The sequence below is a fragment of the Triturus cristatus genome, chromosome 5_1, assembly GCF_964204655.1.
Source record: "Triturus cristatus chromosome 5_1, aTriCri1.1, whole genome shotgun sequence".
In the NCBI taxonomy this organism is placed as follows: Eukaryota; Metazoa; Chordata; class Amphibia; order Caudata; family Salamandridae; genus Triturus; species Triturus cristatus.
The window spans coordinates 173,789,964-173,816,952 of record NC_140587.1 but is presented as its reverse complement, the minus strand read 5'-3'; the positions used below and the strand labels follow the sequence as shown (position 1 = coordinate 173,816,952).

Below are 26,989 nucleotides of genomic sequence, written 5' to 3'. Positions count from 1 at the left end.
GTCCTGCGGAGACCTATTGTCGCAGCCGCAGACTCCCTTCTGCTCAATTGTTAAAGTAAAACCTGATGGATATGCTAAAATATTATGTAACAAATTGAGCGTAAAACGACTCATTAAAAATCTATCCTGCTGGTTGTACATTGAAAATAAATAGGGCTCCATGCCTTCTCCATTACTCACTAGACGGTGTGCCACAGCCGATTTGTTTGCCGAGTCGGAGCTTAATCTTCGCAATTCAAGTTTTTCTAGTAGCTGTTTTTTAATTTGATGTCTGCAAGCGGTGGTAATGGAAGTCGGATCAGTGAATAGTAGCGACTGATCGATGATTCCTAATGTATCCTTGATATACTTCAGCCAAGGAATTTGGAGGCAATTGTCTTTTTGTAAGCAATCGCAAACTATTACCCTACTTAGCTCAGCTTCGGGGTTCACCCAAATTCTGAGCCATGTCATAATAGGCCTCACCTTCACCTGGTCTGTGCTAAATGGAATCCCAAGTTCAGTGTGTACAATTCCTGCTGGGGTACTCTGTGGTAGCTTCAGGATCCTACGTAGGAATTTATCTTCCTCCAATTGTAAAGGTTTTGCATCCCTGAAGCCCCAGACCTCTGCACCATATAAAGCCTTTGCAGTACTTACAGCTATGTATAGATTCATTACTTGCTCTGGTGACCAATTGTGCGTGCGATGCAAAGTGCTCTGACACCTTACACTGGTATGAGAGGCGCTATAAAACTAGGTGAATGAGAGAGACAGTGGTTCCCGGAGACATAAGAGGCACTGCTAAAGGGTGCTAGTGAGGGAATCTGTGGCAGAGGTGGTCTTTGGGGGGCGCCAATAGACATTGTCGCACAGGGCGACGGCCGGGCCACACTCTTACATTAACAGGGAGTGAGCAGTCACAAACAGCACACACAACCCCAAAATGTTTCCGGCATTGGCACCTCCGCGCGCTCACACATGCCTTCCTTCCAATGCAACCATCCAATGCTTAAAAGGCACTCACTCCCTTTCCTTTTAATACTCACGCGTGGACAGAGCAACGAGACTAGATAAGAACGCAACTCAGACACAATAAGAAAACACTGCCCATACAGGACACACGCGACACACACACCCTTCCACCCACGGCGCTCCCAAGGAGCAGTGGTTACCCTACACGCACATTCGCTTCTTGTTTACTCTGGAGTAGGATGCGCTATATAAACAACAAACATATATAATGCTTCCCCCTCTCAAAGCGCTACGAAGTGGTCGAGAGGCAATGCGTAGGCACCACACTAAACATGAAAATGGTTTGTGCGCCAACGATTTCCTGGTCTGTTTGGTGCCTCGAAGCACTGGAACATCCTGCGTCGCCCCCCTGGCGAGACGCGTGCTTAGACTGCAGCTGCCCGCGGCCCCCCTAAATGGGCGGCCCCTTTAGTGCCATTTGGGCACTTCCCCACCCCCACTACTAATGCGGGACTCGAGGAGGAGTCCCCTTACCAGACACGCCAGGCGCGTCACTTCTGGCGCTCCGAGGAGGTGGGGAGCCATTTATGCCTCCCTCGGCCATCTTGGCGTCCTCTTTGTGCCAGACGGCATGTCTGTGACCTATGATCCCTTAGAGATGAGAAGTGGTGAGTGCATTGCCCCTGGCCCCCCCTTCCCATTAGGTCCCGTGGTGGCGGAGTCTTCTCCTAGGCCCGGCCAGGGGCAGTCGCCATTACCCTCCCCCCCACCCCCCCAAAAGCTCATGGCCAGCTCTCGCCCCCCCCCCCCCACCCCCCAGGTCATGGCCAGCTCTCGGGCGAGTGAGGCGCTGAGCAGGACACATGGCACATGGGCCCTCTGGGAGGGGGTAGAACGCCGTCTTGTCCTCCGCGGGACACGCTGCGCTGGTCTGGTGTCGGCAGGGTGGTGGGTGCATCCACTGCCATCCTCTGTCGTGTGGTTGGGGCAGATGCGTGGCGTGGTTGACCGGCCTTGTCTGTCCTGCGGTGAATCTGGACCCTGCCTGTACATAGTGGGGGACAGCCCCTTGGGTGTGAGGTGGGGGTGATGGAGGTTGTGGCACGCGGTGGTGTGAGGTCCACACGTTTACCGTGGGGAGCTTTCGCATGTGTCTTTGTGGATGCATCGTTATGGTGATTTTGAAAGAGTGGAGTTCAGACCGTTTTGGGGGCCAGTTCAAGTCTTATTTAAATAGTTGAGAGGGTTATCGATTAACCTCTTCTGAAATGCTTGATGTGGAACGGCAGGCTACAGAGGTGAATCCTAACAGCGGCGGCCGACCCACGATATAAATTTCTGCAATCAGTAACGGGTATCGTTAGCGTAGCAGAACGCTTGCCAAGCTACAGGATAGGATAGTTTATGGCGAAATTGGTAGAAAACTCGATTTGGCCAGGTCGCTTTTGTATAACCATATGAAACTTGTAAATTGGGTTCCTGTCCCCACTTCTCTAAATTGTGTGATCCTGGACAAATACTGATCAAAGGTGTTTCTCGGAGCACAAGGTTGTTGTTATTTCCCTAGCAGGGCATCCCGTGAAAAGGGGAGCGAGCTCCCTGAAACCTGGGGCCCAAAGCGGGCGGCAGGAGACGCGTGACTGTGCATCTGGTACTTGCTGATGCTTACCCCCTCCGGGCATTGTAAGTGGCTCGCAGCTGGAACGCCTCCGAGTGCAATAGCTGAGGTGATGTAGTGGCGCCTCTTAACCCAATTCAGACTACTGTCCTCCCGCTTAACATGCCGAATGTTTAGGGGAACCGAGCTGCTTGCGTGCTCGTACAGGGCGCGCAGAACACACAGTGTAGCAGGATGAAATGACTAATGTTAGGTCGCTGGTCAGCCGGAATATAAACCATCCTAGAGGCTGGGCTGCGATGGGCTAATTTTCAGGATGTGTTCTCGCAGGCTGTTGGTTATGAGAACCAGTGTACTTGATGTTGCGAGGAGGTGGAAGCGTGCGCGAGGGGGGACAGTGGGTACCACATTTACTCGTGGGTGCTCGGCAGAGGGCCCCGCGACAAATTGAGGCCGCCTCACACGTGGCGCGCATTTGAGTCTGTTGGGTGGCAGCGCAGGAGTCTCATGGGCAACTGGGATTCAAATGTTGACTGTCCATGAAATGCATTAATTGCCTCATAGGCCTGCACATGATGAGTTGCGTTCTTGCAGTCATTTATCTCGGCCTGCAGAGGGCGGCCGACCTGAAGATGGGGGACCAGGTTTGATGATGGCGAGAGGATCGAACTCTGTGATTTGATTCAAAGTACTTGAATAAATGTTTTGTCGGCAAGGCAACTGACAATTGGTAAAGCGCTCTGATACCTTTGGGTGGGGTTTGCGCTGTATGAAACTGAAAAGGAAATCAATGTATGGGCCATAGCGCATGGTTTCTCTTTTTCCAAGGTTTGGGTAACGCGAATGGTTGCTTTCAGGTCCATCATCTGCCCACCGTCTGATTGTTTTTTAAGATATCCCGCGCAGCGTCCAGTGCCTACCAGGTTCCTGTGCCTACAAGTGGCCTTTGTTTTGGGTATCCTCTGCCAGACTGAGGGGGGTAAGGTGATCATGCTCAAGCCAATCTTCACAGTATGGTCAGGGCTTTAAGTAGGCCGGGTCTCACTGGGTCTGAGCACCGACAGTCTTTTAAAGGGACATGGATCATTTGCTGAGGTTTCTATAGGCACACTATGGAAACCTATGTGGGTGTGCACTATTGTTCTGCCACTTGGACCCATCTGCTGCCCATGCAAGGGTTATTGGGCTGCCCTGGTATCTTTTGCTTATCCCCGGTCTGGCCCGGTCGCCATCAGATAGACAATGGTCCACATTTGCCTCGCCGGTATTTTCGCGGGACTTTAATTTGAGCCGATGGTTTCTAGCACTTGCAACGGTCGCCGGCACTTATGACTGGCCACATGGTGTGCTGTTTGTGGGATTTGTTTGTGTGATTTGCAGATGGAGCTCAAGGTTGTTCTTATTTCAGTGTACTAGAAATAACTATGCCATTCTTAGAGCTGTGGGGGCCCGAGCGGTCTGAATTGTCGCACTTGTAGGAGTAGCACGGTTGGTAGTTGTGCGGGCACTGTTTTTTGCATTACGCCATGGACGCAGGCTTTTTGTTGCAGTAGTGCCGACACGCTACCTTTCGGCCTCTTCAGAGTGATTGAAGGTGGGGAGGCGTGACGTGGATGCTCCCTGAGTGGTAGAGGCAGAGGGCTGAGAACTGACATGGCGGATTGATGGAAAACAAGACAGATGGTGTTGTTAAGTACTTATACTAATGAGCATTATCTATTATTATAATAGGTATTATTTACCACTGGAAGTTGCTCCAAGCTGCAAACGTACTAAGAATAAACGATAAAAAAGCAGCACAGTGCACTGGCCTGTCACACTGCACTCCCCTAATTACTATATTCCAGGTTACATTGGTAAGAGGATTCACCCCAATAAATAGCGTAAAATTAACAGATCCGACTGTTTCTGGTTCAGCTTCCAGTCTCTGCTTAGCTGAGCTGTGCTACCCCTGGAAAAAGGGATGCAATGTTACCATTCCTAGGTCTGACTTGACATCATAGCTGTTTGCCTCCCATTCCTACCAAGCCTCCAACTAAACCATAGTTCTTATTTACGCATGTAACCAACAACCATTGACAATGTCAATAGCTCTGGCTTGCTGTAGGGGTAACGTTACGGGTGAGAAAGTGTGGCGATGGGCCACTAATGCTAAATTACAGCATCAAGTTTACCTGTGTAATTTGACCGGGTGGTTTCGGGTGTGCTGCACGTCACTTAATTGTCACCGGCGCGTGTAACAGTCTGCCACGGGTTGGTGCTGGCTGTCTAGTTTAGAGGCATTGATGAATTCAATTTACATTAAGAGCACTATTTCCGGCTGCCCAAGCCATTCTTATAGTTTTGAGGGCTTGGAAGAGGTGGAATTGCACGAGTGTCAGGGTTAGTAGTTGTGGTGTTACTAGGATGGGCAGCACGGCAGGAGCAAGCTGTGGTGCAAAAGCAAGTGGCCGCCTGACGCGAGTCCTGACATATAGTGGCAAAAGTGTCAGGTTTTCCGTAGAACTGCCTTGCTGTATGTAGCGTGGGCGTATGCCGATTCAAGTTTCGCACAACATTGGGCATCTCTATGTATGTGTCGCTGTGAACAGCTCTAGGTCAGAACTTGTGTTTTACTCTGCCTTCAGTTGGCCTTGCGGTGTGTCTGCCTTGGCATTAACCGGACAGGGTGCCCTGGGTGGGGCATAACAGTATATCAGTTTTGGTCAATTGTTGGTGCGTTAAACCAATTTGTACTACCAAGGTGCCACAAAGTGGGAAGCCCACTTGGGGGCAATGCGTCTTACTTTGGCTGAACATGAAAGAATAATGTCTTCAGTCACTATACCGTGAATGGGCATTGCTCCATCCTTCTCAGCAAGGTAGACCAAAGCGGTTTGATATGTCCTTTGACTTTGATGGGCGATTCATTCAATGCTTTTCATTCAAAGAACTATTCTCGCCAATTTTTATTCAGTAGTTTGGATGGCGCCTAGGTCTCAAATCCATTGATATTTTTTTGATGATCTGGTGACTCGCATTTAAGGGGATGTCCATGGTTCTTTGCATGGCTAATAAATGTTTCCAGTACACAGACAGACGTTGCTTAAGGCCTCATGCTCCCATTGCTTCAGCCTTGGTTTGGTCGTACCATAAGGGGGGCCAGTCACTTGTGTATAAACCGTCGGTTGGCTATAGCTGAGAATTCGGAAGAGAGCGGGACAGACCACTGCCTCCAGGGGGGTGGCTGCCCACTGTAGCAAACGGTGGATAGGGCATGGGTGCATGTGGCACATTTGTTAATGGTGCAGGGTAATTATTGTTTGACGTTACGAAACTGGGATCTCATGCCCAGGTTCTGTCTTTTTTGGCCGTCGGTTACCAGCCCAAAGGGGGGGAAAGTACAATTCTACTTTTACTCTCTGCTGTGTTATGCTAGGGACAGTTCCTACCAGCAGCTACGGGTTGTGCTACCTGAGCTGTAGGACGGTGGCCCGATTGACCTAGTGAGTTATGTAATCCCTGTGATGTCAGGATGAGGTTTGGTAGCACAGGGTAATAGGGGCAGATGTAACTAAGTCTCTCTTGTAGGGACGATATGAAGGGTAATTAAAATAACCTGGTAGGGAGTCTCTTCTGTAGTGTGCCACTGTGGGAGTGCGTTGGCACATTAAATTTACATTGCCTCTGGGATAAGCCAAAGTCTCTGCCTAGTTACCTAGGGGGTGGGCAGGGGTCAGCCTAAGTGTGTACCCCATTCCCCTAACTAGAGAGGTGGGTTCGGCTAGTCTTTGGTGCATACCCTAGCTAACCAGAAACTCCATTTGCAACATTGGTAGAGAATGCCTAGGAGTTGTTGCAGTCCACTAGCATCCGCCCCACAGGGCGAATGTTTTAGGCTACAAGGTTGGTGGCGGGTTCTTCTGTGGGAGCCTGGTGAAGAGCTAAAGTCTTATTTATGAAGATCAAAAGGGCTTCATAAATTATTCATGAAGATCAAAAGGGCTTCATAAAAGGCAGGCAGTTACAAGACCTTACACATCAACTTATTGGAGCAATAGATATTTCGGTCCATCAAAAAGTGCCCCTTTCTGTTATAACGCTGGATGCGGCTAAAGCGTTCGACAGAGTTAACTGGGTCTTCCTACATGCCGTCTTAGAGAAATTTAAGTTAGGGGTAAATTTTCTGGAGGCTATAAGAAATATCTATAGCTCCCCTTCGGCCAAAATTTTAGTGAATGAGAGTCTGTCGGAAAAAAATTTCATCAAAAGAGGCACTAGACAAGGCTGTCCGCTCTCTCCCCTACTTTTCAATCTATATATAGAGCCCCTTGCCCTATCCATTAGAAATAATTTAAGGATAAAACCATTCTGCTACAAAAATTGGACAAAAAAGGTTGCATTGTATGCTGACGATCTAATGATTTTTACCAACAATTTCGCTGAAGCAATCCCTGAAATTGAGCAAATGATAGAGGACTTTGGAAACATTTCAGGCTACCAGATAAATCAAACAAAATCAGAGATCCTGGAGTGGAACACTAGGAGTAACTCGCAGCTGGTGAAATCAAAGATCAGATACCTTGGGTTGGACATAGTCAAAGATATTGATGCATTATCACAAATAAACTTTAACAGAGTCTTAGCAGAAGTAAGGAAACTTTTGAGAACGTGGAGTGGGCTCCCCTTAACATTCTTAGGTAGATCCAATATCATCAAGATGGCTGTCCTTCCAAAATTCACTTTTATTTTTAGTGCAATCCCCCTGGAATTTAACAAGTCCTCCATACTAAAATTACAGGGAGAACTAAATGGCTTCATATGGAACTCTAAATGCCCGAGAATAGCCTGGAAAAAAACTGAGAAGGACAAAGATCCAAGGCGGAATAGCAAGTCCAGACATATTAGAGTATTGCAAGGCCTTTCAATTTAAACATATTAGGGTACTCCTGCAAAACTATGAGGTATATCCACCACACCTACAAGCGATGGTAGACACAGGGGGGCATTTTTTATATAAATTTGGTCATCAAAAATTCTTTAAAAAGATCAAACTGAAAATCCTCTTGTCGGCAGCTAAGTTATGGTTGCAAATCAGGAAAACCATAAAGATCCCCTATTACAGTCAATACGCTCCAGTCTGGAACTCCCCCGGCACTCCGGATTGCCTCAAAGATCAATTGGCCTTACCGCTAAGGCGAGCAGGAATCCTGAACTGGGGGGAATTAATTCTAAACTGCACATTGATAGGTTGAGACCTGTTAACAACTATTACAGAAGCTCATTTATCAAAGTTTAAATATTACCAACTATTGAGCTGGATACATTCAATAACAGAACCACTCAAGGGAAAGCAGCAACTGGAACTAAAGATGCTTGGAGCTGAATTCCAGAAAAAAGAAGTTTCATTGTGGTACTGGACTCTAATAACAGCCGGAGAAGAAAACTTTACGACTCCAGATTCGACCTGGGGGACTTCACTGCCTACTACAGACCTTCAGGACATATGGCAAGTATCAAAGGGGAAATGTTGGGGTATTATTCAGTCCGCCATATTAAGGAGAAATCACATTTTCACCATCCACAGGGCCTATTGGACCCCAAAGAAACTTTCAAAGTTCAAAAGTCAACAACAAGTGAAAAAATGCCCAAAATGCGGTGAAGATAAGGCGGATGATATACATATGTTCTGGCAGTGCCCCCAGATCGAAGATTTTTGGTTAAAAGTTGGTAAGACACTGACGGACCTCTTTGGCCATCAAATAATTGTAAGTATGGAACTACTAATTTTTGGGATCTATAAAACAGATGTAAGTATAAGTAACTTAGGTTTAAGACAAGAAAATTTACTTTTTGTGTTAATCCTTTTGGCACGTAGAGAAATATGTATTAACTGGGTTTGTACTACACCACCCAAACACTTAGATTGGTGGAAATCAATTTGTAGAGTGAACAAACTAGATAGAAGTGGAAGGCCCAGAAAAAAATACAATTTTTGGGAAATATGGGAGCATTTTTCTAATCCTAGTGACTAAAGATAAGTCCAATGATTTTAACCTAGGCAATACTCTAAACAACCAAGGGTCGTTGGCCTCCTTCGTTGTGCCTAGGTGATAACTGGTTTCCAGCTGCAAGGAAAAACTCTCCGTCGTAAAAAACTCTGAGTTGTTGGCCCAGGAAAGTTGAAATAGCAGCACTGGTTCCCATATCAAAACCTGACACAAGTATTGCAAAATGAGTACCTAAAAAAAAAAAAAAAAAAAAAAAAAAAGAAGAGCTAAAGTCAGGCTAGGATGTCTCGTGCTTTCACCGCACTAGTGAGTCCCAGTCATGAACAGATTGTATCAGGGTGAGCTGGATGTGGGTCAGGAAGCGGCAAAGCATCAATAGCACTGAGCAGCTTACAGCCAGAGGCGGTATCCAATGCAAGGGGCATCTGTTAGATTAGAGCCCTATGCAGAGGTATAGCCTTAAGTGCTTGGAGGTCTGTTGGCACCGCCTTTCAATGGAAGCCATTGTCTAGCGGGCTGCTCTGAGCAGAGCATTTGCAGGCGTAAGTAACAGTATCAGCTTCCAGTTCAAACGTGCATCTTTAACTAATTTACTCCGATTACTGGGACAGGAAGTAAGGCGGGCTGGATAACTCTTTCTTCTACCTGCATTGGCACATCTTGTCAGGAGTGATTGTCAAAGGGATTTCACTTCAGCCAGGTAATGTTAGCACCCATCCACACCAAGCCAATTGTTTAAGGCCACCCTGGGCCACATTTACACAGCACAGTATTAGGCCTTTGTGGGTCAGTACCATGAATTACTAGTTTGAACTGAACAGGAGGCGTGACCGTGGGTTACACTAGCAGAAGTTTGGGTAGAGCTAGACTCCACCTATGGTCAAGGTGTAATTTTAAGTAGTTGGAGTTGGTACTCTTATTTGACCAGTGGTTTGATGCTACACGAGGGCATCGCTGCGTTGCGGCCAGAGCACGGGCATTGTGTGTTTCCCAGGGTGCAGCAAGTGAAGGCAAGGCTCTTTCAAAATCTGGTACCAGAACACAAGGTAGCCAGGACCAACTTGTCTGTTGGGTGACTTGTGTAGGCACCTGTGTAGTTGTCACTCCAAGAAGGGGTGAGTTGTCTCCAATAGTGGGCACAATACATATATGGCGGTTGTCAGCGCCACGAGATACTAAATGACAACTGTATAGTGGGCGTACTTGCTGACCGGGCAGTATTGCTACGGCCTCCAAGGGCCGATTAGTCAGACACCAGTAGCAGTGTGTGTGGCTTGCCCTCTGCGCAGTTGTTAGGAGAATTTAAATTCCATGTACAGGTTATACTGGACTTGCTACCAGCGAGGCTCATGTGTGAAGGGGTTAACTGCTTTGTAAAAGGCAGAAAAGGATTATGGCATAACACATAGTCTATTAGGAATTAAATCAGGGACCTGCTTCCTTTACACATGAATTTCGGTGGAGGGCAATTAAGTATGGGGTAACCAAGGGTACCGGGTCTAGTGCTTTGCATCTTTGGTCAAAGCGGGTTGGCACACAGGGGGTGTCTATGATCGTCCAGGCACACTCTGCAGTGTAGAATTCAAAAGAACTGTACTATTTTTTGGAGTGTGACAGATGCAACAATTTGATCCCTGCCAAAGTAAACCAAGGTTCTTATGATCAAATGCACAACACACAACCGTTCACTCCAGCTTCTCTGAAGGTAGTCTGTTAGCAGAGGTATAGAACGGGACCTCTTGCGCCAGGGGGCGAACATTGCCTGGGCGACACAGCAGATAGTCTGCTGTCAGACGATGGTGCTTGCGGGCTAGGAGGCCAGGCTATGTAGCAGAACCTATGCTAAGGACCTCTCGCCCCAACCGGCCTGCCCGAGAGTGAAAGTGCAGTGGGATTTGCAATGTTAAAGGGTATATACAGGTCCATACAGGGGCAGAAGGGTACATTGCAGGTAGCTACATAAATAGACTGGGGGCAAGACCTATAGATGATGTGCACCGGTAGCCGCAAGAGGGTGGTGTTAAGATCAAAATCTCGCAGCGGCAAGTTAGCCAGGTGGCATGCGTCAGTTGGTAGGGCCAGAGTGTGTGCCGTGGCTCCAAGAGCAGCTGGAAATGTGTTTGGAGCACCATCGCTGACAATTCCAGAGCACACACTGCACCTCGGCCCAGTAGGTAAGGCCATATGCTCATGCGCTGTGACTGCAACAGTGGGCGCTATGCGAACAGTCTTGTTCACCAGGGTTTATTAATCGCAAAGGTCTTTGCACATGTCTGGTCAACTCCAACAAACTAGATGCACTCGGCTCCCAGGGCGAGTTATGGGTCGCTTCAGTGATGCACAAAATGCCCCGTCCACATAGCCAGAGTATAAAGGCTGGTTGTGGAAGCGGTCTTCTAAGCAAGTGTCCTGCTGTTCCATAAATTGGGGAAACAGGTGTAAGGAAGCACGAAATGCTAGAAGGACTGCAACTACAGGTTGCAGGAGGTGGGAGCCACATCAGCTTGAAGGAATATAGCAATGTTTAAGAGTAGAGCTCCCTCTTGCAGATCATGGGAGGTACTGGTACATTCCCAGAGAAGAATAAACCGCTCGATGCGCAAGTTTGCAGAGCAAGGGGCTTTGGCTGCATCAGGCATGGGTGATGCCGGGCAAACACCGAAGGTTATTTTAACAAAGTTGGGGTGCACTTGGCACAGGTGGGCTTGCATCTGTTCCTACTGGACATGAATGAGGCCCGGGAAATTGCAGGTTGCAGTGTGAAAGGAACTGTTTTGGTGGGGGGCTCTTTAGGCGACGGTGGCCGCCTCCAGAGCTTTGGCGGAGTTACAGGGTGATCTGGAAGCATATGGGTACAGAAGGGTACTTCTGTAAGAGCACAATAGTGGTGCCAAATCCAAATCCCAGGAGCCTCAGAGGAGAGTCCTGGAATAATTACGTTGGCGCCCCGTTAGTCCTACAGGCGGTTGTGGGCCTGAACAACCGGGGGCTTGCCTTGCTACGCTCCGCCCTGAAAGGGGCGTGAGTAATAAGGGACCAATGTGTCACGTGATCCAATAAGGGGATCACCCCCATGAGGGTAGCGCTGATCAGATTCTCAACAGTGCTTGGCTCATCAGGCGGGCAGGGCAGCATAGGTTGGTACCGCTGCCTGCCCTTGGATCGCCCGCAAGATAACCCACCATATTGCACACTTTTGTATGGACTAAGCCTGCAGCAATATTATTCCCAAATAAAAAGTTGTGTTGTGTATTTATTTATGCATGCATGCATACTCTGTTGTGGTGTGGGTGGCGTGTTTTGCCAATAATGGGACTAATCTAAGCTGATGCTTATCAGGCCGGTTCCCTGAAACGGTCCACGAACTTCTAAGCACTCCAAAAGACCCCCTCCTGACCACAGGCTAGTCTTCCCAGAATCGAGGGAGGGCAGCGAAGTGCCCTACTCTAGTCTGTGCTGACCCCCCATCCCCCCCGTTTCAGGAAAGGAGCTCGGGGCAGTGCTGCCAGCCCCCGCCAGGGGGTTTCTTTGCGGTTCCTCCTCAGGTAAGAAGGTGGCGTGTTTGGAAGAGCAGACATGTTTCACCTCATCAGAGAGAGGGGCAGGCTTCTTGCGCGTCCCTTGGACCATGGGGAGGAACGGACTAGGGCATAGGACAGTGAGGTAGAGGGAATGCTAAAAGGATGAATGAAAGGATTTAGAGTTATGTGTGCTTGTGCATTCATTTACTGCGCTGTAGCTGGACGAAGCGGTGTACCCAAACACAAAAATGGATGGAACTGGCCTGATGGGAAGAAAATTAGACGTGACCTTGGATGGGGGGGGGTGGGGAGGGGTGATGATCCATGGGTATATCTATGGAGGGAGAGGAGAGGGAGGCTGGGAGGGAAGGTGGATGCATGCAGACATGATGGACGGACGGACTCATCAATGTTAAAAACAAGCATTTTCAATGCAATAGGTTTTGCATTTGCGAGAGTTTCAGCTATCGCATTGTAAATAACAATGCCTTATATTTAGATGTTTTGATAATAAACACATATATAAAAGGCATTGTCATTTCCAATGTCAATAGCTCAAACTCTTGTAAATGCGAGACCCATTCAAAGAAGCAGCCGCCATTGTCCCGGGCTGCTCAGAAAGTGAAAGCGGGCATGGTGAGCTGAATGTTGCAGGAAAGCATGCCCTGCCTGCAGAAGGAGAAACTCAATAAAGAAAATAGTGCTTACAGACTAAATAAGACGCATCGTGTAACAACAGAAGAAAAAAGGGCCAGTCCTCATGGGAGGTTACGAATGAAGACAAGGCAGGACTAAGGAGGAACTAACAAGCCTATTAACAAATCAGAAGCCAACATTTACGAAGGACTATGACACAAGCCAATGACAAATATGGGCGGAGAGTGAGTGGAGCTTCTATTCTATACTCCAATACAGCATGGCTCGTAGAGCAGCGCATGCGCTGCCCAGGCTCGACCTAAAAATGGCTAAAACCAAAATTCTGTTTTGGTCTCAAAAAGTGTACATTGCCATAGTAGTTCCTGCACTGAAGGGAAATACTTTTGTAAGGAGGTGTCCCTTGCGTCACTCACAGTGAAGTTAGCCAATACCTGAAGGGGGCTGATTCCCTGCCCAATTATGTATTATGCAGTGGGCGGCAGAAAAATATGAATGACAGAATAATAGACCAATGGAAGATGGCTGGCTGAAAGTCACTGTGAGTAAGTATATTGTGTATATAATTGTAGTAAAATCAAAAAGTCTCAGCGAATGCCAGTCCTAATAAAGTGAATTACTGGTAAACCACATTTCGATACTTTTAATGTTTTAGGGCACTGAGTTAAGTTTGGTGCAATATCATACCTGCTAACTTGAAGAACATTCCCACTGTGTGAGGAGGGGGCGGGCCTCAATCCGAGAAGTACCTAAGAGGCACTTTTGAACCCCACCTCGCCCCCAATCTCCTCCTGAAAAAAAAGCTTGCTTAGGCTGGTGCCGACCTCCTGGAGTGTTTTCACACCCCTTAATGCAGCAGTTCAAAGCCTCAGAAAACTCTCTGGAAAGCCACTATTTACAGTGTTTTTCAGCACATTTTCCCTGCCACCATGTGATATTGGCTCCTCACTGGGAGACGGTGTGATGAGAGCCAATATCATGTGTCAAACGGTGGCACCGTGTGAGTTGGCAGGCATGCTATATCGCGCAGCAGTTGGTGTTGATCACGAGCCTGGCACAGGTCTGAGGGCAGAGGGTCGTGTGAGGGACCAAGCCAGTCTCTTGGGGTGACGGAGTGGGTGCAGCAAGTGATGGCTGCTTCTGCCACATCCTCTCACCCGAACCCAAAGCTGATGGCTGACTCATAGGTTGAAGTTTTCTCTGTTTCTCTTCAGGTATGGGGGAAATTAGAGAAGAATTAATCACAGATACTGTTATTACCAGGGTCTAGGGTTCTGGTATCGCAAAGACCCTCATTTACATGCGACAAGAGGTGCTGTATATCTTGGTTCCCCACCCTGTCGACTATGTGAGTAGCCTCATCATAGGGTCTTTTATCACCCGAACACTGGGTTCTCGTAGTGATCTCCTTTTTTCACCAGGAGATGGACCATCGGGTTTTGTGACAGTTGTGATAAAAAATGCGAAAATGTTCTAGCGAAGTGTGAGTTAGAAATACCTCCTGTCCTCAGTTGAAAACTTTAATTACTGAGGATGGGGTAAGATTAAAAGTGGGGTGGTGCTGTGGTGGAAGTGCTACTGTTCCACTGTACCTGGTGATAAACCGTGAAAGGTCATCATGTTTTGGCCCTAGGTAGCCCTCACGGGTCTGTGCGCCTTCTTCAGGACCAGATCGAGGATGGCTATTGTCAGGAATAGCCTGTGACAGGTAAGCATGTTACTCACCAATCTTCATCTAGCTCATTCGCTCGACTTCGTTTTAGAGTCACAGTTTCTGATTTAGTCTAGGACTCTGGAGAGATAAAAGACTCATAGATGCATTTCATACAATACGATGTAGGTATCATCATGTTGTTTTAATAAAATCAATTGAAGTAACTTGGTACAGCTGGAACCGGGAATGTTTTGGGACGGCTATGGATAGTATTCCAAAATAACTGGTTTGGCTTGTGAATAAATTATGAAATTGTATAGTACTGCTGTAGTGTGAGGCACATACTCTATTGCGATGAGGATGGCGGTGCGCTATTGATAATGACGCTCGGAGTGCATTTTATTCATAGGGTCTAAGGTCATAGCTATCTAACTCACAATACTTTCTGAAGCATTTTTAAGATTAAAGTCAATGTAATGTTGGAGCACTTGGTGTGGCTTGTGATGCTCAGCATGCTACTACTTACTGCCGGGAGATTAGGCAAACAAAATATAGATGAAAATATTTTTATGGATACCTGTTACAGTGTGCTAAATGTGCAAATGACGCAAAGTTATGAAAGGGGGTTAAAATAGGAGATTATATTTTAGGAAATGAAGCCAGGTTAGATATTAAACATTGTGCAGGGCGACTGAATTACAAACGGTAGCACATAAATGCGTGTTACACGCACGTGGTTATGTCACGTAAATTGTGATTTAATAGCGGTCTCCTGTATTTAATGAGCGAGACGCACAGAAATTATGAATGTGTGGTCTAAAGGTTTGCCATAGAAGTAGAGCGAGAGGTAAGAATTACAGCAGGCAACCCATAATATTTAAGTGTTGCTTGTCTGTAGCGCGTGAGGACAAGTCACATGTTCTGCTACTCTGGGTTGTATCTCCACGGTTCGTTAAAAGCCGTGTTGTTTCATTACTTGATGGCATGATCAAGGGCTTATAATTTCAGACGGCAAATGCGCGCTGGTTGCGTGATGGCGTGGGTAGGTGAAAGCGTTACCAAAGTGTTGCTGTTGAGTTAAAATAAGGAATAAAATGGAAAATTACCTTATAAAGGAGAGTAATTTAGCTCCTGCAGGGTGGCAAGGGAATCTCACGCTGGAAAAACAAATTGTTGTCTATGAGGACACGTGAAGGGGAGTGCCACAGGTGAGACACACAGGGAGACGATAGTTACCTTGTTGAGCTCCTGATTGCGCTTGTGTTGACTCTGTCCTGGATGCCCCGGAAATGGTTAATGTGGGTGGGAAGTCTGTGCTTATTTGGTTGTATGACTTTACAACGCATTCCGATATAACGCATGCCTTTACCATGCATGCAATACAACGCGATTTCCATCACCACATATATCCTTTACCACGAAAATGCCTTTTACACGCATACTTTTACAACGATTTTCGTTGTTAAATTATGCATGTTAATGGCATTTTCATGCTAAAGGATATCACACTTAAAATGTACCCTTTAAATTTACCCCTTTGCAACACCACCCCCTCATTCCCCCTTACCTATCCTTCCCAGGTCAAACAGGATTACTGTAGAAGCCATCCCAGAGTGATTGGATGATCATCCAACTACTCTAGACGTCATTTCCATGTCATCAGACGTCATCAAGCTCCTAAAGTCATCAGCAGAGTTTAGAAACTTGAGCCCGATGATTTGAAGATGACTTGAAAATGAGTATCTGATGACTTCACAGGATGTGATTAACCCTGATGATTTTAGGACGACTTGAAAATGATTATCCGATAACTTCACAAGGTGTGACTGTTCCTGATGTCACGCCCGCCATTATTTTTAAATATAACATCGTGAATCACATGACCTTCACCAACAGACATAGAAGAAATACTCCGCTGAATGGAACATTCGTTATTTCGAGGGAGATGTCACATTACATTTTGCAAATCCATTACCTTGTTGTGGTTGATTATTTTATTGGAATTACTAAACTGCATAAATGCATTAAAGTATACCATAGCAGGTTAAATAGATATATAAATACACTAAAAGATATATATATCATTACTTATATAAATATTTCTAAAACCAATTTTCAGTACTTCATGGGGCTTTGCTGATGTAAACATAATTACAATATCAATAAATATGTAAACAAATTATAGTGCAAAATATAGCAATATGTGCAAATTCTGCAAAGTTGAATCACAAGTATCTCTACTGTTGTATAGCAATAACAGTATGTTTATTTCTGCATAAATGCTTAACAAATGTGACCACATAGACCTCATTATCCAACTTATTTTGGCGGGCTCAAATTTCTAAAAAAATGTCTGAATTGTTTTTTCTAGGTACTATCTAAACAGTGAGTTTATAAACGAAGTGCTAAAAATGCCCTTCCAAAAAATGAAAATAGGAAATCTTTTTTGTATATCTTCTATAAGTGTAATAAATTAAAAAATTTATATATACAACCCCCATTACTGTTACTATAAAAAATACCCTAATGTGCAAAATGGTCATATACGAAATTCAGAATTGGAATAAATTGAAAAAATTTCGGGAAAGAATGTTATGGTACTCAACTTCTTTGATGCTGACTAAAAATAAATAAAAGATACAGTTATCTTGGTTTTGACTCATTAATGTACTTAATACCTGTCTAGTGATCCTGAATAGATGTATAGTACTACACACTCAATACAGCAATAATACTATTCATTCGTTATATCATTGATAACTTTCTTATGTAGTATTTATAAATAGTTCTACATGTCTTCAGTAATGTTCAACCCATTGGGACTTGCTGGGGGTCGCGTAACTAGTTAGCATGGAGGAGTCTCGTTCGTTATCGGAATTAACCAGACAAATCGCTCCACCAACTAAGAACGGCCATGCACCACCACCCACAGAATCGAGAAAGAGCTTTCAATCTGTCAATCCTTTCCGTGTCCGGGCCGGGTGAGGTTTCCCGTATATATATATATATTCACTGAAAAAAACAAAGGTTCCAGGGCCATTATAGTTAGGCTAAGGTTTCACTAATATTAAACTTGTGAAATTCAGCAGTTATAGTTAGCTGAGCTCACTATAACTCACGCCCCCCCCGCAATGCACTGCTTTTGACCTCACATATTACATCACTCATGACATCTCTAATGACATCACTCATGACATCATCCAGTGACTGACTGTTTTATAGAGTTTGAGTGTTAAATATATATTCCAAGGTGTTTTGGTGAATCGCTGGGTATATGAGTGCCTGTCTGGATGATTCAGTGGGTGGGTGATTGACTGTATAAGTGAGAGATTAGCTGTCTCAGAGAATGTAGGGGTGAGTGACTGGTTGTGTGAATGTCTGTATTAGTCTATCAGTTGGTGTCTAAGTGGTTGTATGTGTGTGTGTGTGAGTGGGTACATAAGTGGCTGTATGGGTGATTAATAGGTTGTCTGAGTACCTGTATGGGTGGCTGGGGGGTCTTCATAGCCCCCCTATATTATTGTAATGAACGTCGAGCAGGTGGTTGGTGGCCCCAAATAACAAAAAGCACGATTTGCATAACAACATCTACCTTTCTACCAGGTTTGGTGTAATTCTTTTCAGTTTGGACTGTAGTAGTGTTGACAGGTTCCGATGGGACTTAACATTGCAAACGCCCCCTATTTTCCAACCCCATTTTTCTCAGCCCCCTCTTTACAAATCCCCCGAAACTTTCCATGTGCAACAAGAATCACTGGAAAACCTTTTTTGGAAAAGTTTGCGAATATTTATTAAACTGTGCCAAAGTTGTATATATCTAAATGTGTATGTGTATATATGCGTGTGTGAATATATGCGCGCGTGTGTGTGTGTATATATATGTATATATATGTGTGTGTATATATAAAATACAAGACTTAAAATAAAGCTATGAGTTAGGTAGGCTCCTTGCCTTGTATTGAAATCACATTTGGTGGCAAGGAGTCCTATTATTTCACGGGCGCCGTTCTCATTGCAAATGATTCTGCAGTTCAGTGAAGGTACCATATGGTGATTTTTCTTCATTCTTACATTAAAGGTCTGCTATCACCAAAGTATAAATCATTTTTTACACTTTACTTCCTTCTTTTAAGCCCTATATCTTACAGTTGTTACTATTACACTCTTTCATATTTCTCCATTTACCAGTCTCAGAAGGAGGGTAGATTAAGTTTGCTCTACAACTCTATGCCAGTCCTCTTCACTCTACACTTCACCACTCTACTCAACACCACTACTCTGTGTTACCACTGGACACCACTAATCCATGACTCCACCACTCTGCTACTACTTCTCTCAGCACCCCTCAACTCCCCACTCTAGGCCCCTGGACTCCATGCCAATGTATTCTACGCCACTCTACTATATACCACTTCACTCTACAACTGTCCCCCTAAACACTACTGTGCAACATAGGCTAGTTCTGTGGGTGAAGCCAGAGTATGAAGCACGGACCAGTGACCCCTTATAAATGTGAGCTCTTGTGTCTGGCACAGATCAGTGCTCCACATCTAGTGTATGTAGCATGAATTAAATGTGTTCTATGCAGCTATGCACTGTTATATTGTATTTGAGCCTATGTTATGCACCTTCAACCAGGGCCCTGCTTTTGCAGCATGGCTGAGAGCCCACATCTTTGTTTGCCTGGTTCTGCAGAGTGGGCAGTGGCCCTTTTTTTGTGATCTTAGTTATTCACCTTATGGTAAAAGAAGTTATATGTATAATTGCCAAAAACAATGAGAGGGACTAACCTTAACAAATGCCACTGTAGCACTCAATTAGACCCCACAAATATATATCCTAGTTAATACTAGGCAAAACACATATTTTCCTAAATGGGATGTAATATGAAAAATCTACACAAGTTGCTGGGTCAGATAAGAATATAGCATCTCCTTAAGAAATCAGGAAACTAACTTACATCTATTTTCTCTTTATATCCAGCCCGTGTTAAATAAGGGGAACAAAAGAATAACCGTTTTCCACACTCCGTGGATCAGATAAATCAGATAAGTAACGATGTCCTTCTAACCATATATAACATCATCATCCTACCATATACCTGATAGGCGAGGATTCTTTGATTAAATATATCTTTCTTCTCTAATTGTATTCTGTACAGGACGAGAGGCTGAAGAAACTCCGGCGCGAAGAAACAGAGCTACATCAGCAGGTACTTCCGCCGAGGGAACATAGATGCAGACAGGAACCCGAAAGAATAGATCAACGGCCTGTAAGAGGAAGACCCGCGTGTCGGAGCTGTAACATGTCAGAGACGTCTAATCAAGGTACCACAAAATCCCGACTGCAGGACAACAGGACCCAAGCAGGTAAGTCGACAACACCAAGGGAGTGGAGGAAATGCTAGGCAGATCTGTGAATGAACGCGAACCACGTTCTTGTCACGGACTGCCAATTTATCCGCACTTGACTCCACCCAGCTCCCTGTCAGCAATAGGAGCGAGCGTGGCTGACAATGCCCCCACCTTGCTCTCCTTGAGCCTTGTTCTGTTTAATGCTGGGTGTTTAGGGCCTTGTTTTTTGTGAACCAGCTTTTGTGTCATAGATTATGGCCATCTTCAGTATTACCTTTTTAGATGCTGAAAGGAGGATGTAGAATGGATCCTGGTTCAACGAATTTGAAATGCTTTGATAGTTATGGAACAGATAGATCACTGGTATCCTGGAAAGCTATCACACTGCCCTGATAGTATTTCCAAAGGCATATTTGTTTGAATGAGTGGTGAAGGGGCTTGGTGCCACAGTCATGCAACTGTAAAGGGACAACATTGAATCAGTCAACTGTTAAATGCCGAACTTGTCACTTCCCCAAGCTGGAAAAGAACACACAGGATATCTCTCTCCTGTCTCAGGATGTCTTAGACGTCTGTTTCTGACATGCACCATCACTTGGCCATGTGAAAGCCACTGAAACCGTGGCTGTGCATTGAGATTCAGTCTTACAAAAATGTTTGAACCCTGGTCAGTATGGTAATTTTTTAGACTGTTTTCCAAATAAGAATACTGTAGGTAGAGTTCAGGCTCAACATGGCTGCCTCCATGATGGTTTTGTAAATGAAATCTGGTATTGATTGCTTTCTGTTTGCAGAGGAAGCATGACAGCGTCTGGTGAACAGCGGCAGTTTCTTCACTTGGACAGGTGAGTCTTCTTTCTTAACCTCCTGCCCACCTCTTCATCAATGCCTTGCTCTCACCATTACCTCTTTGACCAAGTAACCTTAAGGTTAAACTTATGATCCCTTGTAACCATATCTCAGCGGGCACACTATATGAAATAAAAGGATTGGAACATTTTAAAGGCAACCAAGTCCTATTAAAAACCTAAAATAGTGGTGTTAACATGATACTGATGTGTGTTAATTTCTTTTTCCTCCAGACTCTATGAAGTCTATGTGCAGGGATGAAGGCTGGCCATCACTGGACAACAGAACTATGAGAAGGAAGCTGGCTATAAAGATTTGCAATACTGGAAGAGGACTAAAGAAAACTCTGAATCTAAAAACAAACATTGAAGTTGCTGGCTTTCATTAAGCCTTTTTGTTCTTTTTGTAATATTCTGGCATTTTTTCCCCTATTGAAGAGCATCCTGGACTTTCTTTATGTTCTCTTGTTCAGTATCCTGGCTCCTATGGGGCCAAAGGTGTGTTTTAGATCAATAAAATTACATGTTAACGCATCCCCTTTGGTGCTTTTTCATTTAACTATTACTTTTTTCAGTCTTTTGCCACTGGTCACCACATTAAACAGCTTCAGATAATGCTCTGTACCTCAAAGTAAGGCAAGTCCCAGTGAGTCAGGAGTATGGGAGTAGCTGCACAAGTTGTTAATCTTATCTAAATGCAAAGTATAACATTGTTGAAGCCACTATTTTTGTATGCATATGGTATTTCTACAGCACAAAGCTAGCCAAAAGGAATGTTTCTGAGATTTATTTTGTACAGTGCCCACATCTCATGGTAGAGTTTAAAAAGTAATTGTGAGAAGTTGGCCTGGTATATGCTGTTCACTAGTTCTAGTGACCACCTTGTACCATGCCAAGCAACCCTTATGGTGTGGTTGTAAGTCAACCTTTTCGGACTAGCTGCCCTAGTGGTAGCGTAGGCTAAGCAGTCTTTGAGGCTAAACTCGTGATGCGTGTTAAGGAAGCTGTTTTACCAATAGTAACCCCCTTTTATACCAATGAAAGGACACCACACAGATATATATTCAAAATATATATGTATTTATTTCTCAAAGTAACCCCTAGTCTCTTTATGAGCACAGGAGCACAAATCGTCAAACAAGATTATCACAGAATACACAGAAGTTGCACTTTATATGGATAGGCCCTGGTGGCCACTCGAACCATATACTAAAATAGTGGTATAAGTACCACGAACAGAAAAGGGAAAAGGCCTAGGGCCTCTAGAATCGCTGGGCCTACAAGGAGCTAACGTCAGTTAGTGACCAGGAGGTCCACGGGTGGCGTGTGCAGAGCAAATAGTCACACGCGTGCTCCCATAGGTTTCAATGGGTGCGTAAAAAGTACAAAGTTACTGCAAAAGGAATCTTCCGGATGACCTAGGAACTTAAGAGTTGGAACACAGGCACTAGAGATGTAATACTACACTTGGGCACCGGAGTGCCAGCTTTACCTCACCCACAGGAAGCGGGTGCATAGGCCTCGAAGTGCGTCGGGTTTCTTCTATCGGTTCCGTGGGGCCTGTAGACAAAAGTGCTGCAGGCGGTCGGTCGGGAAGAGATGCAGTGGATCCACGAGTGGATCGGAGATGTTGAAGACCTGTAAGCAGAGGGGACAGTGTTCACAGTCACTAGCCAGTGACCAGCGTGGCACCAGGGGGGTACCAGGCGATGTCGGGTGCAAACAGGAAGGAAGGTGTAGCTTGACTCTGCAGCCACGTGGTCCCTGAAGGTCGACGACGTCCAGGAGTCGAGTCACGAGCTGTCCCACGCAGGCTCTCGCTGTCGGCGGTGTCGGCGACTTGATCGAAGCAAACAAGCCTTGGCAAAAGCAATTGTTGTAGGCAAGGAGATAAGCTGATGGTTCTGACCAGCAAGGTCAGAGGAACTGCTCCTTTGGAGGGGAGCAAGGGCCAGTCTGGAGCAACCAGACCAGCGGTGTTTGTCGTAGATTTCGTCGCCAAGATGGCCACTAGCCAGCGGGCCAGCAACCGGTTAGGCGCGTCGAGTGGCAAAATGCAGAAGGGCCCCACGCAGATCGTGGAGATGCTGGAGGGCTCACCTTTGGTGCAGATGCTGCTCGAGGGTTGGGCTTCTCAGGACCCAAAGCACAACTTGGAGGGAGCCTCGGTTGTTGCACTGGTCAGCTTGTCGTAGTCGTTTCAAGATGGCTGGCTCCACGTGTCTCGGTGCCTCCACGGGTCTCTTCTTTGCAGGGACTGTGGATCGGGCGGTGAGAGGTCTGGAGGTCCAGGTCTTGTCAGTCTCTGGGCTCGGGCTCCGGCGGGAGGCGGCGGCAAAGCAGACGTTGACTCGCTGGATGGTGCTTGTGTTAGCAAGGTGGTCACTCCCTGACCACAGGGGAGATTGGCTTCAGTCCTCTGTGCAGCAGAGCGTCGAAGTTCCCGTCTTCTTCTTAGTTTTAAGTTGATTCCAGGATGTCTGAAGTCTTAGGACACAGCTCCTACCTTTAAGCGGATTCTAGGGGCCGGACTACCTGCTAGGTCCCTCCCTATGGGTGGGACCAGGAAGGGGGGTGGTTACACCCCCAATCCTTTGTCCAGCTCGCCCCAGGCCCGGGACTGGTGTGCCCCAGGACCGGTTTGAACTGGCATATGCACCGAGGCTCCTTGTGAGCCACAGGCATGTCTGGTTTCTTTCAAGCCCTACCTGACCAATACACAAAATCCTGTCTGGGGTGGTGCACGCACCTCCCCTGGCAGGAAACCCTTTGTCCACACCTCCCAAGCTGGAAGGACTCCCAGCAGCAGGAGGGCAGACTTGTGTCTGTGGTGGCAGCATCCATTTTGTGGAGCTGAGGCTATGTCTGATTTTACCCGGGTTTCAGGTACTGTACATGTCGTGTCCCTCTAGAAGGGTGGAATGCTAACCCCGTCGCCAGAATTGGCGAGGGGTTAGTATTCCAATTCGTATGACACCTTACTCGACATGTTTTGATAAAGCCAAACCAAAGATAGCATTTAACCGCGAGGTTCATAATGCACTTAAGAGTATATGGTATGACGATATCTGGAAACAGTAGAAGGAAGTTGTTCCGACCACTGCGGACAGGCTCAGCTCATGCCAGAGCACCATCTCACATGGAACCAAGCACTCTGCCTTCAGGATTGTTAAGGCCTGCCATAGGAGTGACTTATAGGTGACCAGGTGTCCCATTTAAGGTTAGGTATAGGTCTACTACACCTAAGTAAGAGGTGATTACACCAACTTACCCCAGCTGAGGGATCAGCCAGTTGTGTCAAATTGTTAGGCCAAGCCTGGGGTGGCATAATACATGCTGCCGCCCTTGGCAGGCCTTGGGTACACCAATGCCCTGGGTACCTAGTGTACACTGGTACAGGGGCTGACAGGGTGATCCACTTCCAATTGGTTATGCACCTAGGGTGCATAGTTTTAATTTAGTAGAGAGAACAGCAGGCTGGGGGTCTGATTGGCAGGCCCACAGCCTCAATATGTCAAAAACCAGTGAAGCAAAAAGCAAAAATTTGGGGTGACCATAGGATAGCAGACCCTACTCTCCTACACAACCCCCCCCCAAACGCTGGGACATTAAACTAGCCTTGACCAGTCTCGTCTTCATGTCCTAAGTGGAAGTACCTGGAGAGACCATCTGCATTCCCATGGTCAATACCTGGCCGGTGCTCCACTGTAAAGTCCATCCCCTGTAGGGAAATGGACCACCTAAGCAGTTTGGGGTTTTCACCCTTCATCTGATTTAGCCATAAGAGGGGCTTATGGTCGGTCTGAATCTTGAAGTGAGTGCCAAACAAGTATGGCCTCAGCTTCTTCAGGGCCCACACCACAGCAAAGGCCTCCCTCTCAATAGCTGACCAATTCTTCTCTCTGGGGGTCAACCTTCTGCTAATAAAAGCAATGGGTTGGTCTTGACCATCTACATTAAGTTGTGACAGCACAGCTCCCACACCCAACTCAGAAGCATCTGTTTGGACAATAAACTCTTTGGAGTAGTCAGGACTTTTCAGGATAGGTGCAGAGCACATGGCCTCCTTCAGGTCATCAAATGCCTTTTGACAGCTTACTGTCCACTGAACCTTTTTGGGCATCTTCTTGGATGTCAGATCATTAAGAGGAGTCACAATGGACCCATAGTTCTTAACAAACTTCCTGTAGTACCCAGTCAAGCCCAAGAAAGCTCGAACTTGAGTCTGGGTGGTTGGAGGGGACCAGTCCTTGATGGATTGTATCTTACTCTCCAGTGGTTGAACTTGGCCTCCACCTACAAGGTGGCCCAAATACACAACCTTACTCTGCCCTATCTGGCACTTAGTAGCCTTGATAGTGAGGCCTGCCCTTTGCAGAGCCTCAAGAGCCTTCTTCAGGTGGATCAGGTGATCCTCCCAGGTGGAGCTAAAGACAGCAATGTCATCCAGATATGCTGCGCAAAAGTCATCCAACCCAGTAAGGACTTGGTTCACCAGCCTTTGGAAGGTGGCAGGTGCATTCTTCAGACCAAAGGGCATCACCACAAACTGGTAGTGCCCACCTGGGGTTGAGAATGCTGTTTTGGCCTTAGACTCCTCAGCTAATCTGATTTGCCAATAGCCAGCTGTTAAGTCAAATGTGCTCAAAAACTTTGCAGAAGCTAGTTTGTCTATGAGCTCATCTGCCCTTGGAATAGGGTGTGCATCTGTCCTGGTGACAGCATTGAGTCCTCTGTAATCCACACAGAACCTCATCTCTCTCTTGCCATCTTTGGTGTGAGGTTTGGGGACCAGAACCACTGGGCTAGCCCAGGGGCTCTCTGAGGGTTCAATGACACCTAATTCCAGCATTTTATGTACCTCAGCCTTTATACAGTCCCTGACGTGGTCAGGTTGTCTGTAAAGTTTGTTCTTTACAGGCAGACTGTCACCAGTGTCCACCACATGGGTACACCCGTCAGTTTGACTAGGTATCAAGGAAAACATATGTGAAAATGATTGTAGAACCTGTCTACATTCAGTCTGCTGATGGGCAGTGAGGTTGCCTCCAAGGGTCACTCCTTCAACTGAGCCATCTTCAGGGTTCTGAGACAACAGGTCTGGGAGAGGGTCACTCTCTTCCTCCTGTCCCTCATCTGTAGCCATGAGCAAGCCCATGTCTGCCCTGTCAACATATGCTTTAAGCCTGTTAACATGGAGTACCCTGTGGGGACTCCTGGGAGTTCCTAGGTCGACCAAGTAGGTGACCTCTCCCTTCTTTTCCAGGATTGTATGGGGTCCAGACCATTTGTCTTGGAGTGCTGCTGGGGCCACTGGCTCCAACACCCATACCTTCTGTCCTGGCTGAAACTCAACCAAGACAGCCTTTTGGTCATGCCAAGCTTTCTGTAAGGCCTGGCTTGCCTCAAGGTTTTTGGATGCCTTCTCCATATACTCAGCCATCCTGGAGCGGAGACCAAGTACATAGTCCACTATGTCTAGCTTAGGCTTTTTGAGAGGTAACTCCCAGCCTTCCTTCACCAAACACAGTGGGCCTCTCACAGGGTGCCCAAACAACAATTCAAAGGGGCTGTAGCCAACTCCTTTTTGTGGGACCTCTCTGTAAGCAAACAGAAGGCAGGGTAGAAGGATGTCCCATCTTCGCCTGAGCTTTTCAGGTAATCCTTTGATCATACCCTTTAGGGTCTTGTTGAATCTCTCAACAAGCCCATTGCATTGTGGGTGATAAGGGGTGGTGAACTTGTAGTTGACACCACATTCCTTCCACATAGCTGTTAAGTATCCTGACATAAAGTTGGTACCTCTGTCAGATACTACCTCCTTAGGAAACCCCACTCTGGAGAATACTCCCAGCAGGGCCCTGGCCACAACAGGAGCTGTAGTGGTCCTAAGGGGAATTGCCTCTGGATACCTGGTGGCATGATCCACTACCACCAGTATAAATCTGTGCCCAGATGCAGTGGGAGGATCCATGGGACCCACTATGTCTATTCCCACTCTTTCAAAGGGAACCCCCACCACAGGTAGTGGTATCAGGGGGGCCTTTGTTGTGCCACCTGATTTGCCACTGGCTTGGCAGGTAACACAGGAGCGACAAAACTCCTTTGTATCTTCATTCATATGAGGCCAGTGAAAGTGAGGGACAAGTCTGTCCCAGGTCTTGTTCTGGCCTAGGTGTCCTGCTAAAGGAATATCATGGGCCAAGGTAAGAAGGAAGCCCCTAAATTGCAGAGGTATAACCAACCTCCTGGTTGCACCAGGCTTGGGGTCTCTAGCCTCTGAATAAAGGAGCCCTTCATCCCAATACACTTTATGGGTACCTTGAGCATTCCCAGCAGCCTCAGCAGCAGCCAGCTGTCTGAGGGGTTCAAGAGAGGGACAGGATAACTGAGCCT

The 26,989-nt window shown here is 46.4% G+C and overlaps 1 long non-coding RNA gene and 1 pseudogene across 1 annotated transcript; both read left to right on the top strand.

Annotated features, from left to right (window-relative positions):
- The first annotated feature begins 1,497 nt into the window (after positions 1 to 1,497).
- Positions 1,498 to 21,119, top strand: LOC146830577 (uncharacterized). The gene is made up of 4 exons (XR_014961169.1): positions 1,498 to 1,622; positions 19,375 to 19,760; positions 20,540 to 20,590; positions 20,828 to 21,119. It is a non-coding gene; the product is annotated as an uncharacterized LOC146830577 (long non-coding RNA).
- On the top strand, positions 2,368 to 2,729 carry LOC146830578 (Nuclear RNase P; annotated as a pseudogene).
- Positions 21,120 to 26,989: the final 5,870 nt, after the last annotated feature.